General features: G+C 50.3%; 1 protein-coding gene and 1 long non-coding RNA gene across 4 annotated transcripts in view; one reads left to right on the forward strand and one right to left on the reverse strand.

Annotated features, from left to right (window-relative positions):
• Positions 1-9,099: 9,099 nt before the first annotated feature.
• Positions 9,100-16,431, forward strand: part of KLHL24 (kelch like family member 24) — a 30,034-nt gene continuing 22,702 nt past the window's right edge. For 2 of the 3 annotated variants that reach the window (XM_055816974.1, XM_055816975.1), the window contains exon 1: positions 16,141-16,309. The gene's annotated coding sequence lies outside the window, so the exon portion shown is untranslated. Of the gene's footprint in view, positions 9,221-16,140; positions 16,310-16,431 lie in introns of those variants that run through there. The other variant, XM_027779545.2, reaches the window with a different exon arrangement.
• LOC114010733 (uncharacterized) lies at positions 9,337-11,468 on the reverse strand. The gene is made up of 2 exons (XR_003552353.2): positions 9,672-11,468; positions 9,337-9,442 (listed from the first exon to the last, which is right to left on the reverse strand). It is a non-coding gene; the product is annotated as an uncharacterized LOC114010733 (long non-coding RNA).

A 16,431-nucleotide genomic window follows, 5' to 3' on the forward strand; every position in this document is an offset into this window, starting at 1 on the left:
CAGGTATGTGGTTATTAATCATCAAGCTGGTTTGGTGGTTGTTTTAGGGTTTTAATCATATGCTCACCTATTCAGAAAGCCCTCCGAGTGGCTGTTTCTGTCTTTCATGACGTGTTAGCTGACAGGCATTGGGTGGCTTTTCTTTAAGGCTAAACCAGTGTCACTCTCCAGGACATGGAGCAGCACCAAAGATCTCGCAGCTGATGGTCTTCAGGCCACGCTGCTGAGCACAGTGATGTCCCGCATGGGTCCATGCAGCCACTGCCATGCCACCAACTCAGTCTAATAGTGGAAGCTAAAGGAGAGAGCCTAGGGAGCAGTGTAGGCATGCCCATCCCCACCACCCCACTGCTGGAGGTACCCTGAGACACATGTACACCTAACTTGCAGTCCCCAAGATAAACTGGGATGGTGGTGGGACTGTGGGCTGAGCAGCCGGCAGTGGGCACGCTGCAGGGGGGGGCTGGGGCTGACCCCCCAGTGTGACAGAGCACACAGAACACAGGGCTGAAGGTGTCACTTTCACCTAAGATGGAATTGGGTCTACTTGGACCTCACCTAGATGAGAAGCTGACCCAAGCTCACTGAGATAAGCCACACAGCCTACTGAAAGTAACAGGGTAAACCCCCTGGCTCACTGTGGAGTTCAAAAATCACAGCCCCCCTCTTTGTCCCCACCCCCCCTTCCCCGAGAGGAATGCAAGGCTAACCTCTAACATGGGTAGCCAGAGTGCTAACTGACCTTGCCTTGGTGATACTTACTTCTAGGAATCCTCCTTTGGCCAATCCTCCTGTTTTTATTGTGTGTTTAGTTTCCTCTTTTGTCTCCAGCTTGTACAGCTGAAGCTGAACTCACGGTGTTAGAGGCAGCTTGGCTTAGTAGAGGAAGGTGAAAGCAGCACTGAGAGCATGCCACATTCAGGGGGTTCTTGTATAGGGTAGGATGATCAAGAGGAAGGAAAGCAAAAAATCTCCCTCCTGCTTTCCTCTGCCTCCTTGTAATAGGTTTTTCTTCATTTTGTGTAGTCTGTGAAGCACTTTGGCATTTTCCTTTCCCAGCTGATGTAAATGTATTCCAGCTGCCTTTTGTGCTAACTTTTGGTAATGAATGCTTCCTTTTCTAAGGCCAGTCCCATCTTTCCACCAAGTACTCCTCCAGGAATACAATCAGAAAATGAAGAAGACTTAGGAGACTTCTCAAAAATAGCAGGTGTGCTTTTAAAATTACAAATTTTTAACCCTATCTTGGGCTGTTTTTTCTTTGTTTGTCGCCATGACTTTTGACCTTAGGGAATTCATTTTATCAGGCTTTTCTCTGATGGTGAGAAGCTTCATATTTTCTTTATCTGTTTAAGTGAAAGCTGAGATTCAGCAGTGATGATTTGATTCCAGTTGCTGAAGCTCTAAACAAAGCATTAACAGTTGTGAAAGCTGAAGTTAGATTGTATTGGCTGTGAGCGCTGGGAACGGAAACCCTGTAATAACTAGGTCAGTTGATAGCTGTGGTGTTGTCTGTGTGCTACCCATTAACTGCACGGCAGAAAGGACCTTAGTAGCTCAAGCAAGTGTTGACTAGTGGTAGCAGTGATCACTATCTGCAGTCTGTCTCCTTCTGTGCCATTGCCAATGCTTATGATGTAATTTTAACCCTTTTTTTTTTTTTCTGCCAAGCACCTCCCTTCCTTTCTTCTTCTGTCGGTCTGTTTTTATAGGGCTGCCTAATATTTACAGAATCCCTTGCTCAGGGATTAGGCTGCCAGTGTACTAGCTAGTTTCATTATTTGGACAAGCACCAGGGCAGGACTGAGGTGAATGTTGTGCCTTTGCAAATATAAGGGAACAAACCCAACAGCAGGGAGCTGCTTTCTTGAGCTCTTCTGTCGCCCAACACTGCAGCAGCAACACGTTATTTAATCCTGGGGCAAATCCAGCTTACTACTTTATGGTAGCAACTTCCAAATACATTCTTCTTTCTGGCCTTCAGAAACTTGTCCTGGCTGCACTCCTACTGTTTTCACTAAAGAATTACCTGCTAGCTAAATGAACTGCTCAATCTGGGAAGAGCTGAAGGCATGTCTGTTCATGACATGTTTGTCTATCACTTTTAGCTTAAACATACTGAATTGACCTATTCTCTACTAGCTTGAGCTAGCTGCCTGGAATTACTGGCTAAATAACGTATATCGATGGCTTCTGTCACATAGTAAGTTTACAGAGCTACGTAACATCACAGACTACTGCTGGTACATATGTATCTCTGATTTTTACATGTTTAGCAAACTGAGTCCAGAGACTGCTTTGCATCCTTCCCTGACCTTCTTATTCTGTGTCCTCTGTTACCCATCGATCATGCTCCTTGATTAAATGTTGAGCTGTAGCCAGCACCAGACCGTTTTCAATGGTCTGTTCCCGAAACCAGCATCTCATCACTGTGGCATTTCTGTACTGTACAGCTTGACCATGCCAGGTGAATCTGCCCAGACTGGCCAGGGGTCCTGTGTCCCGTCTTAAAGAGTGCAAGATTCAGGCAGTCCCTGGAAAAAGCCATGGGCATGGGGCCATGATTAAGAGGAGGGTCAGAAGAAACCACAGCTGGGACACCCACCAACAATGGACTGAGAACAAGGAGCCGACACATTCTTAAGGCAAAAGCAGAAACTTAGAAACTTATTTCTGAAAGTTCTTGTTACTTGTTTTGCTTCACACAGTCCTTGTAATTTAGCTAACAGAGCCCTTATGAACCCAGCGAGTCTGAGAGTGTCCAGCGAAGAATAATGGGAGCATGTGGCTGCCTCGGGGAAGAGGCCAGATGAAGACTGAGAAAGAAGATGCTGAGCCAGCTTGGTATCGCATTGAGATCTGGAAACTTCCTCCTCCAGGTAATGAGCAGGTTGCTGAACTTGAAGATGGCAATGACCTTGTATGTATTTCTGACTTGGAAAGGGACTCTTCCCTGAGTGTCCTGTCTCTGCAGAGCTCCCACAAGGCACGTCCTTGTTGTTTGTCTTCTTCCTCTTATTCCAGACCACGTCCATTTTGTGACCACCGGTGTTGCTCCAGGTATGTGTGATCCATGACCAAGTGGCTGCTGTTGGCTGTTCCCCCTTATACTTCCCCCAATGCTGCAAAACTCATCACCAGAGCTGCCTAGGAGCAAGCAGATAACTAGTAAAGCTGAATCCACCCAGCAACGTATTGACAGCTACATCTTCAGACCTCAACACACTTCCTGATGGTTGTGGGAGGGAGCATTCGTTCATCTGAAGTGGCCTGTTCAAAGGTGCTAGCCTCCAACAGGAGGACACAACAGCAGAAGAGGACCCTTGGGAAGTTTTTGAGTTCTACCTGAAGTCCCAACACTGCAATCACTTCCACTGTGCAACCAGATAAACGCCGCAGAAGCAGCCTCACGACGCGGAGTGCCCTGCTGGGGGGCTTACAGCCAGCTGCGTGATGCAGAGGCAGTTCCTTTGTGTGGAAGCAGAGATGGGGACTGCAGCTGGACAGCTGGACACACATAGCAAGGCTCACCTCACCATGAGTTATTTTCTAGCACAATGCAAAGCCTGACATAACCTTGCCAAGCCTGCAAAGTTGCTGGATTTTTGTCTGTGTTTTCAGTACATTAAATACTAGCTTTAAATAGAACCATAGAATCATAGACTCATAGAACCACAGAATGGTTTGGGTCGGAAGGGATCTTAAAGCCCACCCAGTCCCACCCCCCTGCCACAGGCAGGGACACCCCCCACCAGCCCAGGCTGCTCCCAGCCCCGTCCAGCCTGGCCTTGGGCACTGCCAGGGATGGGGCACCCACAGCTGCTCTGGGCAGCCTGGGCCAGCGCCTCGCCGCCCTCACGGGGGAGAATTTCTTCCTCATATCTAATGTCCATGTGCCCTCCTTCAGCTTCCAGCCATTCCCCCTTGCCCTGTCGCTACGTGCCCTTGTCAAAAGCCCCTCCCCAGCTTTCTTGTCGGCCCCTTTAGGTGCTGGGAGGCTGCTACAAGGTCTCCCCGGAGCCTTCTCTTCTCCGGGCTGAACAACCCCAACGCTCTCAGCCTGTCTGTAGGAGAGGTGCTCCAGCCTCTGATCATCTTCGTGGCCTCCTCTGGACTCGTTCCAGCAGGCCCACGTTCTTCTTCTGCTGGGGCCCCAGAGCTGGACGCAGTGCTGCAGGTGGGGGTCACGAGAGCGGGGCAGAGGGGGAGAATCCCCTCCCTGGACCTGCTGTCGGTCACGCTTCTTGTGATGCAGCCCAGGATGCGGTTGGCTTTCTGGGCTGCGGGCGCACACTGCCGGGTCACGTTGAGCTTCTTGTCCCCCAGCACCCCCAGGTCCTTCTCCTCGGGGCTGCTCTCAATCCATTCTCCACCCGGCCTGTATTGACACAGGGGGCTGCCCTGACGCATGTGCAGGACCTTGCACTTGGCCTTGCTGGACTTCACAAGGTTCACACGGACCCACCTCTCCAGCCTGTGAAGGTCCCTCTGGACGACATCCCTTCCCTCCAGCGTGTGACCGCACCACACAGCTTGGTGTCATCGGCAAACTTGCTGAGGGTGCCCTCAGTCCCGCTGTCCGTGTCGCTGACAAAGATGTTGAATAGCACCGATCCCAGTACGGACCCCTGAGGAACGGCCCTCGTCACTGGTCTCCACTTGGACACTGAGCCGCTGTCGGCAGCTCTTTGAGTGCAGCCATCCAGCCATAGCATGTTCTTATTTTAGCTATGGGGAGACAAATGTGATTTTCATTTCTGAAAATACATCTAGAATTTGTGAATCAGATTTTCTATAAACTGCAAGTTGGCACCTTTGTTTTATCACAGTTGTACCCCTTTTCTGAACCAGCACCACCTTCCATTTCAAAACCTACTCCTTGAGCCTCCTCCTATCCCTCCCTCTGGGCAGCTGCAGTTGCTCAAAGTCAGCCCCCAGCCGTGACTTTGTGAGGGTGACCTGTCTCACCTGCTCACTCTTGAAAAGCACCTCCTTTTTGAGAGTATCGCGGTGTTACTCTGCTAGTGCTGCACTTATCTTCCCAACTTTTGCTCTTAGACTGGTTTTGCTTGTATTTGAAGTCTCTGGGATGTTTCTAGAAGAATTGCTGCTTCCATGTTTTGTTTTCTTAGGGGCAGTGGGATGGCCAGGCATTGTGCTAACAATCCAGATGAGTGACTCCAGACTGTGCTTTCACCGTGTACGAAAGAGAGGTCCCAGCTGACCAGGCTGTAAATGCCAGATTATTTGGGTTCAGCGTTCGAAGTCTGGTTGTCACCCTAATCACATTACTCCCGTGTGTGTTATTGACTTATAGAGGTCAGCAAGCCTTAACCCTGACGTGTGGATGGGCCAGCTGAGCTTGAGAAATCTTTGATCCTCTGCTCATAGGCTTTTCAGGGAGTGGTGTAGGTAGGCTACTATTTAAATCAGCGTTTATTCTATTTGAAGAAGTTGAATTGCAGTCTGGGGGTGCAGTATGGTCACTCCCAAAGCTGCAGGCAGAACGAGCTGAGACATCACTTAGTGCTGTATTTTAAGACCTTATAGCCCAAGATGAGATGCACCCAAGTGAAACTGGAAGGACTGAAGCCCAGGGATGGGGCTGAAGGTAAGAATCATATGAAATGCAGTAGGTGCAGGCCATGGGAGCTGATGAGGGCTGTAACCAGCCTTCCCCATTCAGAACAGTCTTTTCCTTCTCCCTGGAAGAAGGGTGCTCTTTCCTCAGCATTTTGCACCACTACAGATTTTTCGTGCGAACAGACAAGTGCTTCCTTTTTTCCCCCCACCAAGAGAATCAGTTTTTGAAACAAAACAGCGGCAGTTACTTCCATTCCCTGTTGTACGCAAACGGGGAAGGAAATGTGATTCTTGCAAGTTGGTTTCTACTAGAAGTGCCCCATTTTCTTTTAACTTAGTCCTGAATTGCTCTTTAAAAGATTTTGCCAGTGTTACTCACAAAGAGGTTCTGTCATCAGCATCAGACTCCCTCCTGCTTCAGTTTATGTAACTAACAAGATGCTTGGGTCACTTGTCTAGTGCTGGCTGCCATGCCACCCATTTGAATTTAAAAGCATCTTCTCGGTATTATTAGTTAATGGCTGTTTATGCACAAATAATTCTTCTTCTAAGTAAATTATACCTTTGATCTCCATAAGTGGACACGGCCCATGCTAGGAGAAGTAGAGGCCTGTTGTCCTCCGTGAGATTTTGATCTTGTATTCTTCCTGCACCTTCATCTGCTACTGCAGCCAGGCTCTGGCGTCCGGCATGTCACGGTAAGAAATGCAGCTTCAGTGGGAAGTAACTGCACTATAGTTCAGGCCCTTGTTCCACGGCTTGATAAAACATGACCACCAAAGCAGCTCTTGAAATGAAGGAGAGCTGTTCTGCTTGGCAAGGGCTGGGAAATGGAGGAAACTGCCATTTATAGTGAATTATGTGGAGGTCTGTGCTTTAGGGCATGCTTGATGTTAATGGTAGGGACATCGGCTGGACTGAAACTTCAGCTCTTGAGTCTTTTCACAGAATACGCTAAGTGGCCCTGTGAACTGCTGGCAGCGTGACCCCAGCCCATGGGAAACAAACCTAGTCTCGGATTGTACTGAAGTCTAAAGCAATGCTGACTTCTATTTTTCACTGAGGCTTGTCGATCTCAGCCAGTTCTGCGGACACATACCTAACTGATGAGTTCACACTCCGAGTGACGCTCCAGAGCTGTGACCAAATTTTGCTTTGCTTTTTGGACTGCCTGAAGCTTAGAAATGCTGGCCCCAGCATCAGTGCGGTCCTTACAAGCCTCGTGATGGGCTTTGGCTAGTTTGCAGCACAGATTTTCTTCTCGGGTTGTAAAGACTCTCAGCCTGTTACTTGGGAAGACTGTAAGAGGAAAAGCCAACACGATGCTCCGTGTGCTCCGTACCTGCACCACTCGCTGACTGGCCTCGGGCTCCTGTGTTCCCGTCTCTGCAGCATTAAGTCTATTGGACTAGAAACCCACATGGACCCAAAACAAAAGAAAATGTTCAAGTGAAGCTCAATCAGAACAGGCTAAAGCCAAATGAATCTTTTTTGCCACAGGTCGTAACAGGGGAAGGGAGCAGGACATTTTACAAGAGGGAGTTGGCATTTTGTGTGGTGCACACAGCAGCTCACAGAATCAGTCATTTCTTTTGACCACAGTATGAGATAGTTCCTGCTGGTGGCTGGTGTGGGGTCATTTACCACCATGTCTTATTATGCAAAAAATAAGGGTGCCTTTGGAAAATATTGCTCGTCTTGGAACATGAGTTTTTCACTCAAAAGCCAAAATTTATGTAATTAATTCTTGTCTCTCCTTTCCTGACTTAATGAAGGGCAGAATCAGTCTGCTCCCTGGCAGCTGACTTCTGACAGCTCAGCCTTGCTCGATCTGGGGGAAAGAAGCAAACTGGAAAGAAACAGAATTTTACACATTTTCAATAAATAAATACATAACTTTTGGTCAAAGTGCGATTTGACTTAATACACTGCCACACATGCTCTTCTGTACAAAGCCAATACATACATCTGTGTGATTTCCAGTTTATTTTTTTCCTCCACAGCTATTTTGTTTTGCTCACAGCTAACCTTTCGATGCTCAACTTGACAGTGGGAGGAATGGCAAACGTCTGATGAACGTGAACGCTAGTTTAAAAAATTGATGATAGCACTCAGCTAGTTCCACGTCATTGTTACAGCAGCTGAAGTTTCAGCCAGTTTTAAAATACTGTTAAAAACCTGAGCTTTTGCAATTTTTCAGCAGGGTGTCTTAATTGTCGCTTTTGCAAGAAATGTAAACTTGTGTGAAACTGGTCTTCAGGCAGTGTCGTCAGCTTTCAAGACAATTCAACATTAGTTATAGAGGAAGGGTGTTTAATCTTACCGCTGCACGGTGTGAGCCAGGGAGCTGGGGAGCGTGGAGGAGCCCTGCTCCACAGCTCCCACCTCCCTGCAGCCTGTGGAGCAATGAAGTTGGCACATTGTTAGCTAAGTAGCCGAGCAGGTGAAAAAATATTAATCTGAACAGATATTATGCTGTAGAAATTTACTTTTTGCTAATTATTGCTAGTAGTAAAAATCGTTATTGTTACGTAACTGAATTATGAATGACCTAAAGTTAGAAACAGCGTCGGTGAGTTAATATTCTTATGCAAATAAAGGTATTGCATGAAGTGTGATGATTTAAAATATGAAAAGAGGAAGTGCTGAAAAAGTTGTAGTATTTCCTGATGAGGAACGGAAATTATCTGAGTATGCTTTAACTGCCTTCGTACTGAATTTGAAGGTGTTGTGCTGTGAGGAGCCTGTGCGTTTGCTTGTTTGTTTTTTAAGCTGCTCAGAGTAATCTTAGCTTAGCAGAGCCACAACTTTCCGACTAGGAATACAGCAGCTTCCTGGCAGCTGTGGCCAGAAAAACACATTACAATGTTCTAGCCCAAGCCCTCCTCCTCCTGCGGGATGAAGGCCAGGCGGTCCCATGCTCTGTGAGACCCGTGCCCCAGGCTCTGCAGTCCCCAGCTCCTGGGCAGCGAGGGCTGCAGCCCGCTCCCCGGGTGCTCCTCCAGTGCCGCCTGGGTGCCCACCGACCACCCCGCGGGTGGGCACCCCAGCGGGGCCGAAAGCTCTGCGGCTGGACGCACCAAGACTGGCGTTGGCTTTAGCCTCGGTGGCCAGCAGGCAGCTCAGCCAGGCTAGGGAGCCCATGCTGGCCGTGCCACACTGCCGGTAAGCCGTGGTTTACCCAGGGCAGGGAGCGCGGGCAATACGTGCTTGGGGAAGCTCGCAAGCACTGGTTGGCTTGCAGCGTTGTCATACCCCAAAGCCTGCTGCTGCTGCAGACCTTGGTGGCGAGCAGCAGCCATGAGTCCCGGGAGGTGCTGTGAGGGCTCCTCAGTAGCTGTCGGGTCCGGGGCTGTGCAATCCGTCAGGGAAGCTGTCTGGAATGTAGGGCATTGGGACAGCTGCGCCAGGCCAGGCGAGGAGCGCAGGAACGCGCAATGCTTTGGGTTTGGAAAGCGTGACAGATACTTGCGCTGGCTGGTATCAGGGCCAGGAGGTGGAGCCCAGCGCGGTGGCTGCGTTAAGTGTTCCCGAGCGTCGGGGCAGGAGCCGAGGCGCGTCCAGCTACGTGTGAAATTTGGGAGGTGTGACATTGGAGAAAGAGGGGAGCAAAGTCACCTTAGACTTGAGAAAGCAGGTAACTTTTACAAGTTTGTCACTTCTCATTTTAGAAATTTTCGACTTTAGAAATGCTACTTTAATTTTTCTGCCAGTCAATATTGATTTAAAAAAACCCAACAAAACATTTTCCCATTATAAAGAGAATGAAGAGTTTTAATATTCCAATGCCATTTCCATGGTATCTGCCCAGGGGAAAGAGAGAGGAGCTTCAGAATTTCATACTCTTCTTAGTGTGTTTCTGTGGTAGAAAAAAGATGGGCATTATTAGGTTTATGTAGTTTTGGGAGGAAAAAATATAAATATAGCAAACATCTAAAGAAATGAGACATGCATTTGCCTTTTTATTGCTTCCTGCCTACAGTAATGACATGTTCCTCATTTCAGTTCTCCTCCCCTTTTAAGATTACAAAATGTTATCTCCTATACATAAACATGTTAATAAAAAAGGCCAAGAAAGCCTGTCATACCATACGTAGTATTTTACACCTTCCATTTTTGTTTCAAGGTTCAGTACAGTGCAGACGTATGCCAGAAAAGTCTAGTAGCCAGCTGTGACAAGACGGAACAACCTGTTTATTCTCAGAAGCTCACCGACCAGCCGATGTGAGCCTTACAATCATTTCTGTGTACCGATACTGGTTATGAATAGGTTGGGTAGGGTAGGCTTAGGATCAAAGAGGAAACCGCAGATTTCACAATGGTTTCTTGGCAAAACAACGTGTTGATTTAGCTGCTGCACTGGAATCTGCAAACCTTCATTAGTGTGTTTTTCCTGGGATTACTTTGGCTACCGTTTTCTTTCCTGTCTTCCTGTGACAAAGCTTTGTCCAGGACCAGAGATCTGAAGTGGCTTTAGTCTGGCTTAGAATTTCAACTGAGCAGAGACCTTTCCTTACAGAAACACGCAGTTCTTTTCCATAGGAGTATTTCAGGCTCAGAAACAGTCCCGTTTTAGACCTCCAGGCAGGTGCTCAAAAGCTTGTTTACAAAGGAGGGAGCGACCGGGGTGTTGATCGAGGCTGGGATTTTGGGTGCCGCTCCGGAGCAGCTGTATCAGCACGGCAGCTGCCGCCACATCCCTCCCCAAGCGTCCATGCCCAAGGCAGCCACGACTTTTGCACAAGGCAGCAGCGTTCAGGCTGGGAATTCCAGGCTGGTGGGTCCCACCGGTGGGTGCTGGATAGCAGGGGGGCTCTTTTCTGTGCTGCTCTGCTGGGTGCAGGAAGCCTGGGATTTGAGGACAGATTTCCCAGTTGTCCTTCTGGCATCCCACGATTCCTCCATCCTCTGAGAGCCGAGTCCTGTCAGTCAGCTTGGAGAGACACCGTTTTGCACCGCAGTGCCAGTAACGGCGAAGCAGCTGCTTGTGTCTTGGAAAGCTGGTGCTGTGCCATTCAGCGCGTCTGGCTGCAAGCAGGGGTTGGGGGGAAATCGTGGAGCTCCTGGTGACCTAACCCTCCCTGGGTTAACTTCACCTGGTGAAGCTTTGTTGATGACCAAAGTGAAGGGGTACCCAAAATTATAAGATGGCAAAAGTCATCTACTGATCTGCCCAAGCATCACCCCGGAGGCGCAGCAGCAGTAGACTAGGCGAGGACCTCCTCGGCACGCAGGGTGGCTGCACGGCGGCTGGAACCTCAGTGTCCCAGCCACTGTCAGGGCGAGCAAGGGTGTCCATCCAAGCCAACCCACTTGTGAACTTAGGATCAATTCCTCAGCCTGGTGCCAGAGGGGTGTGTACAGCACCAGAGGAGCTGGTGGCACGGATCTGGGAGCAGGGAGGTCACTGGGAGCTTGGCAAGCATGGGATTCCCAAAGGTGGAAGAGTGGCAGGCACACGCCAGTTCAGGGTTTTTTTTGAAACCTGCCTTGTTTTCTGCTTCACTGGCAAACAAAGCTTTTCACAGTCACTTGGGTTGGAGAAAGGATTTATCTAACTTGTGAAGCACCTGAAGGTCTTGGAGGTGAAGAGGTGCAATGCTCCTGGCCGTCACTTGGTCCCAGCATTGGCAAATGGTTTGAGGAGGGAGCTGAAGTGCGGCTGAAGGGCAGAGCCGGAGCTCTGCAGCAGGGAGCTGCAGAGAGGGGGGGCCTGTGGCACAGGGACGTGTGAGAGAGCACTCGGTGAGAGAGCACTCGTGAGAGAACACTTCACGTGAACGGTTGTGGGGCTGTGGTTGGACTTGAGGTTACGGGGCTGGGTGGGAACGTGGCGATTCCGCCACATCAGCTTGGGGAACTGTTTTTGCAGGTACCTGCCTCGCTCTTTCACTCGGTCACTGGCTGCATGTGTGTCTGTGCTGTTCTGCAAGAACAGCTCCCTCCAAGGCTTCGCCTGTGTGGCCAACAATTTTTATTTCTTTGCTTCTTATTTCTCCCTGAAGAGAAGAACCAGACAAACCCCAGCAGACTCTCTTATCTCCCCTAGTTAGGCATTGGTTTCATGTGTCTCAATACTGTTAAAAAGAAATAGTTCAGTGTTTATAGCAGCGGTGGTGCAACGTTCATTCCTCTCAGCTCTGCAATTACACTCCCAGGCTTGGGAAATGGGAGATACTGGGTGGAAAAATGAGACACACACTTTCTGCACAGGAGCGCTGTTGGCACTGGCCTTGTTTAGAGGTGCTGACAGCAGCGAACGGCTACTGGGATGAGGGGGAAGAGAGGGGATTTGCACGGGTCAGGAACATGGGCTGGCCAAGTGAGGATGGGGGCTACGCAATGCTAATTGCAGGGCTGAATTAGCGAACATGTTATTGATGTTCTTCCCAGGTGGCTTTTGTGCCTAAGTGAAGTACACCCTCTGTCATCCCAGCGTCCCCACGGCTGTGATCCCAGTGTCCCCACGTCTGAGCAGGAGTGAGCCCCGAGCATGCAGGCAGTGGGACAGTGCCCAGCACCCAGCCCAGCACCAGCCATGCGGATCGGGCATGGCGTGGGGCTCCAGAGGGTGCCCCGTTTCACTCCCCGTGGCAGGGCCCGCACTCATCCTGCCCCTCGCCACTGCGGACGCACGCCCAGGGAAGCACTGCCGGCCTGAGCAAAGGGCTGGGACGCGCAGCACGCGGGGCCAGAGGGAAGGGGGATCTACAGAGTCAGCCAAGAGGCCGGGAAAATGGAAATCCTGAGTAAGAGGTGCCTGGGGAGAGGGGGTGCTGGTTTGCCAGGGCCCTTCGCTGTTCAAGCGCCAGCACAGCAGTCTGTGTGGCAGAGGACGTTCCCTGGTGTAGCTGCCGTTTCCAACAGGTGATGGGAAGGCGAGAGGCTGCAAGGGGCCAGCCCTGGAAAAGTGCCTTCCACCCCGAATGCTCGTACCTGCTGATGGTCCCACAGGGCAGCTCAAGTCGGGGTGGCCCACCGGGCTTTCGGGAGGATGATAGTGAGAATCTGCTCAAAGTCAAGGGGAGGATTTTAGCAAGTTTTGGTGTGTTCTCTGTAGTTCTTTAAGAAGTCTTTTACCAAGCGAAGAGACTTTGCTGTACTTTCATTGAAATCCAGCCTCTTCTTTTTAATGCTATTTCCATACACCTCTTCCTTTTCACTTACTGCACCTTAGCACTTTTTCCTGGTGTACTGAAAAAGCAAATTCCTCAATGGTTACTGAACTCACTCTTCTCTTCCTCACAAATTTTTAACATCACCTTTCCCCTTGCTCAGTACTGACTGTTGTTTGTAATCCTGCTGAATGGCTTCTGTCATTACGTTTTGTGCCTGCTTGCATCAGGCTCTGCAATGATGTTGTCACTCAACACCACCTCTTTCTTTTTGAAGACTTCTGTCCACTACAACTTTGTCTAGCAATGCCAGAACCTGTTCCCCCTCCTTGTGCTGGGAAGGATTTGTTTCATCTCTGCTCCACTCCTTGCACAGCTCCTCATAACGTTCCTTATGTTGCTTATTAATTGTCAGTCATTATCCTGCACTCATCTTAAATGTCTAAATTCTGTCTTTTAGCCAGTGATAAAATCCACGTTGCATTCAGGGTTTTTAATGTTGTTCGCTAGTTAATGTTGCTCTTCTCTCTGATCAGCGATCAGGGTAAGGGACAATCGGGGTAAGGGACAATCGGGGTAAGGGACGTGGCACACAGGCTGTCCTCTCCCCCCGTATTCTCCTGCAGCTTCCTGCTCTCAGTTGCCGCGGCTCACCTGCATCTCTTCCTTCCTTCAGCTCCCAGCCCTTCCCCGGGCTGGGTAGGATAAGTGTCCGTTAGCAGTAAATAGCTACTAAAAGAAATCACGGACTTTCTTTAGTTGATTTCTTCATTTTACTTGAAAACCATCTGGGTTATGCTTAATTTTAGAAAGATCCAGGCAGCAGCTACAACGCTCCTCACAGCAGAGAAAAATTCTCAGGAGTGTACTGGCACACCGCTTTCCAAAATAGTTAGTCTTGATTTGGAGGAATGCACTGACCCATTTAGGCAGCACAGTGCGTCGTGGAAATGTGTCTGAAAAGTGCCGGATGGTGGTGGTGTTCAAATGCAACACCACCAGAAAAACACATGAACTGTTGGGTGGATGCATGCCAACATTTTCACGCAGACTTCTAATTTTAGGCTTTAACCTTTGGGTGCCCCAAAGATGCCTTGAAAATCTGCAAAATCACTGACCTCTTCAAAAAAAATTGGCCTAAATGTTTTACAAGTACTTGACATTGTTAAAAAAAGTATTAACAAAGCTTTATAGAAATGAGTAATCTTTAATAATTGGCTTCAGCTTCTCAGGCAGCATGTAACTGCTTATTTTGAGAGAAATGCTTGGTGCAGCTTGAGCAGGAACAGCCAACCCCCCTGCCAGCAGAGGAATGAAGACCAATAGGATGTAGTAGCAATTCAGGTATCCTTAATTTCAGACATCCTTGGTGACGGTGGCTTTCAGAACTGGAAGTGCCTGGATGTGACTGCACGCATACATGTGCACATTATGAAACAATTGATTGCTCAATGAGTGTTTTTAATTAGTATTTTCCTTTTAAATGCTCCATTTACCCCCTTCACACAAGGTATTTTTGCCACGTGCAGGTTTTATTGGAGTAAACATACTCCATTCAGATAGCTCCTTCAAGCCAGTTCAGAAGTATCTTGACCCTCTTTCAGTTTTTTCCTTCCCATGACGCATTCCTTTAATCCCGCTGATGTTTTCTGAAGTGAACTCTGCACAGTCATATTGACCCCAAGAGTTACAGACGAGAGGATATATCAGATAAGAGATCCATTTTAAGCAAAACATTCTTCTACAGTCATATACTTTTTAGATTTAATGTCTTTGTAACAAGTAAGACTTTGGGTTATGAATCTTTATCTTCAGTGGGTGGAATAAGTTATTGCAACATAACTGTACTATATGAGGTGAGCTGCCTGCTGATTTTCTCTCAGCTTTCTGTTGTTTGGGGTCCTTTTTCCAGCCAGAGGATGAAAAATTGACCGAATGGTCTCACTTCTAATTAAATCTGTTATGCATTTCTGAGTTTTAGCTGAGCAGGAAAATGGTTGCAGGTTTCATTTGTTTAAGATCTTCATGAAAACAATTTACATGCCGAAATCAATTGCCATGTTCAGTCTATTTTCAGAAATGTAGCCTTTTAGTTAGAAATCCGAACTGTTCTGCAAAGCTGCAGTTTACCTGACCCCAGGGAAAAGCAGAGCTCATTTAGCCTGCAAAAATCTGAGACTGGCTTGCTCCAGAGAGGATCGGTCCTGGAGTCCAGACGAGGATCGGTCCTGGAGCCCTGGGCATGTGCTGCTCTTGGAATAGTTTCAGTCAAGGAGCACCATCAGCTACCGTGAAGAGCACAGGGCTGGCACCCACTGCCCGGGGAGGCAAGAGGAGGAGTATCCCGAGGTCAGCAGATTGTGTAGGTTCACTAAAAGGTGAAGATGTATTATGCCTGGGATTGACACCTAATATATAGGAGAGCAGAGTAGGTGGCAGCTAATAAAAGAATTCTTCCTTCCCCTGGGCACTCAGGGGCAGGAGGGAGAACTCATCCTTCTAGGAAGGCGAGCGGCAGCCAGTTACCTGCCAGCATCAGCTCCACGACATTGCATAAAGCCTCGTTTAGTACCTGGTAATGATCTTAATTTAAGCATGCACATCCCTGCCCTCGCCTCGCTACTCTGCATGAGGGACTTGCAAGTTTGCTTATGCTAAAGGGCAGAGCAAAAATAAATTTCCATACTCCCAGGCATGTTCCATCAGCCTGTGTTGGAGCATGGGCCGGTGTCCAAATACTTTGGATATGAAGCGAATCTGGGCTGCAGGACAGGCTCAGACCTGCTCTCGAAATTGCAGGGTGATGACACCAGGGTCCCGCTTTGCTATCTGCAGTTGAGCCGCTGCCACTGCTGCAGCCCCCAGCCGCCCTCCCCGGCTTCTCCGGGGGCTCCCCTTTGGGCCGCTGCGGAACAGGGACCAGTGGGAAGCTTTGCCGGTTGGAAATGGGGTGGTAATTGGGTGAAGCTGGGGCTCAGGTAGAGAAAGGCCCTCGTTTGATGGGGTTTGGGGGTGTAACAGTCTCCGGTTTGGTCATGTAGGCTGAAGAGGTGCACTGGGACTTGTGGCACTTGTCAGTCTGGGAGGTGGCTCGTGTTGGGGGGTCCTCGGGCTGGCGGCAAGGGCCCCCCGGCCATGAGTGCCGGCAAGGGTCCCCTCGCCAAGGGTGCCGTCCGAGGCCCCGCTGCCTCACGGGGGGGACGACCGGGACCGGGCCTCCGCGCGTCCCCCGGGCCGCAGCGCCGCTGGGGGCTAGCCCGGCCCCTCCGCCTCCCTCGGCCGTTCGCCCCCGGTCCCACCGCGGCGAGACGCGCCGCGGGGCCCGGTGCCCGCGGCCGGCAGGGAGCGGAGCGGCGGGAGCGGGCGGGGCCGGGCGGGACTACAGCTCCCAGGGCCGCGCGGAGCCGGTGACATCATGTGCGGTGGCTGCGAGGTCACATGCCCCGCCGGCCCCTTTGTTTTGAGCGGCGCTGGCAGCGCGACCAGCGGCGGCGAGGCCCGAGCGCACCGCACCGCTCCGCTCCTGCTCCGCTCCCAGCCGCCCCGCTCCCACCGGCCCGGCCCCGGCGGCAGCTCCCGCGGGGCGCAGCGCGGCGGGGCCGCTCCCGGCTGTGAGTGCAGGGCTGCGGGCCGGGGGCGCGGGCGGCGAGGGGCCCCGCGGCGGGCCGGGGGCGCCGGGAGGAGGGCGCGGGGTGCCGGCGGGGCGGCGGCCGGTGCGCGGGGCCGGCCGGGA

This window comes from Falco peregrinus, chromosome 12 (genome assembly GCF_023634155.1).
Source record: "Falco peregrinus isolate bFalPer1 chromosome 12, bFalPer1.pri, whole genome shotgun sequence".
In the NCBI taxonomy this organism is placed as follows: domain Eukaryota; kingdom Metazoa; phylum Chordata; class Aves; order Falconiformes; family Falconidae; genus Falco; species Falco peregrinus.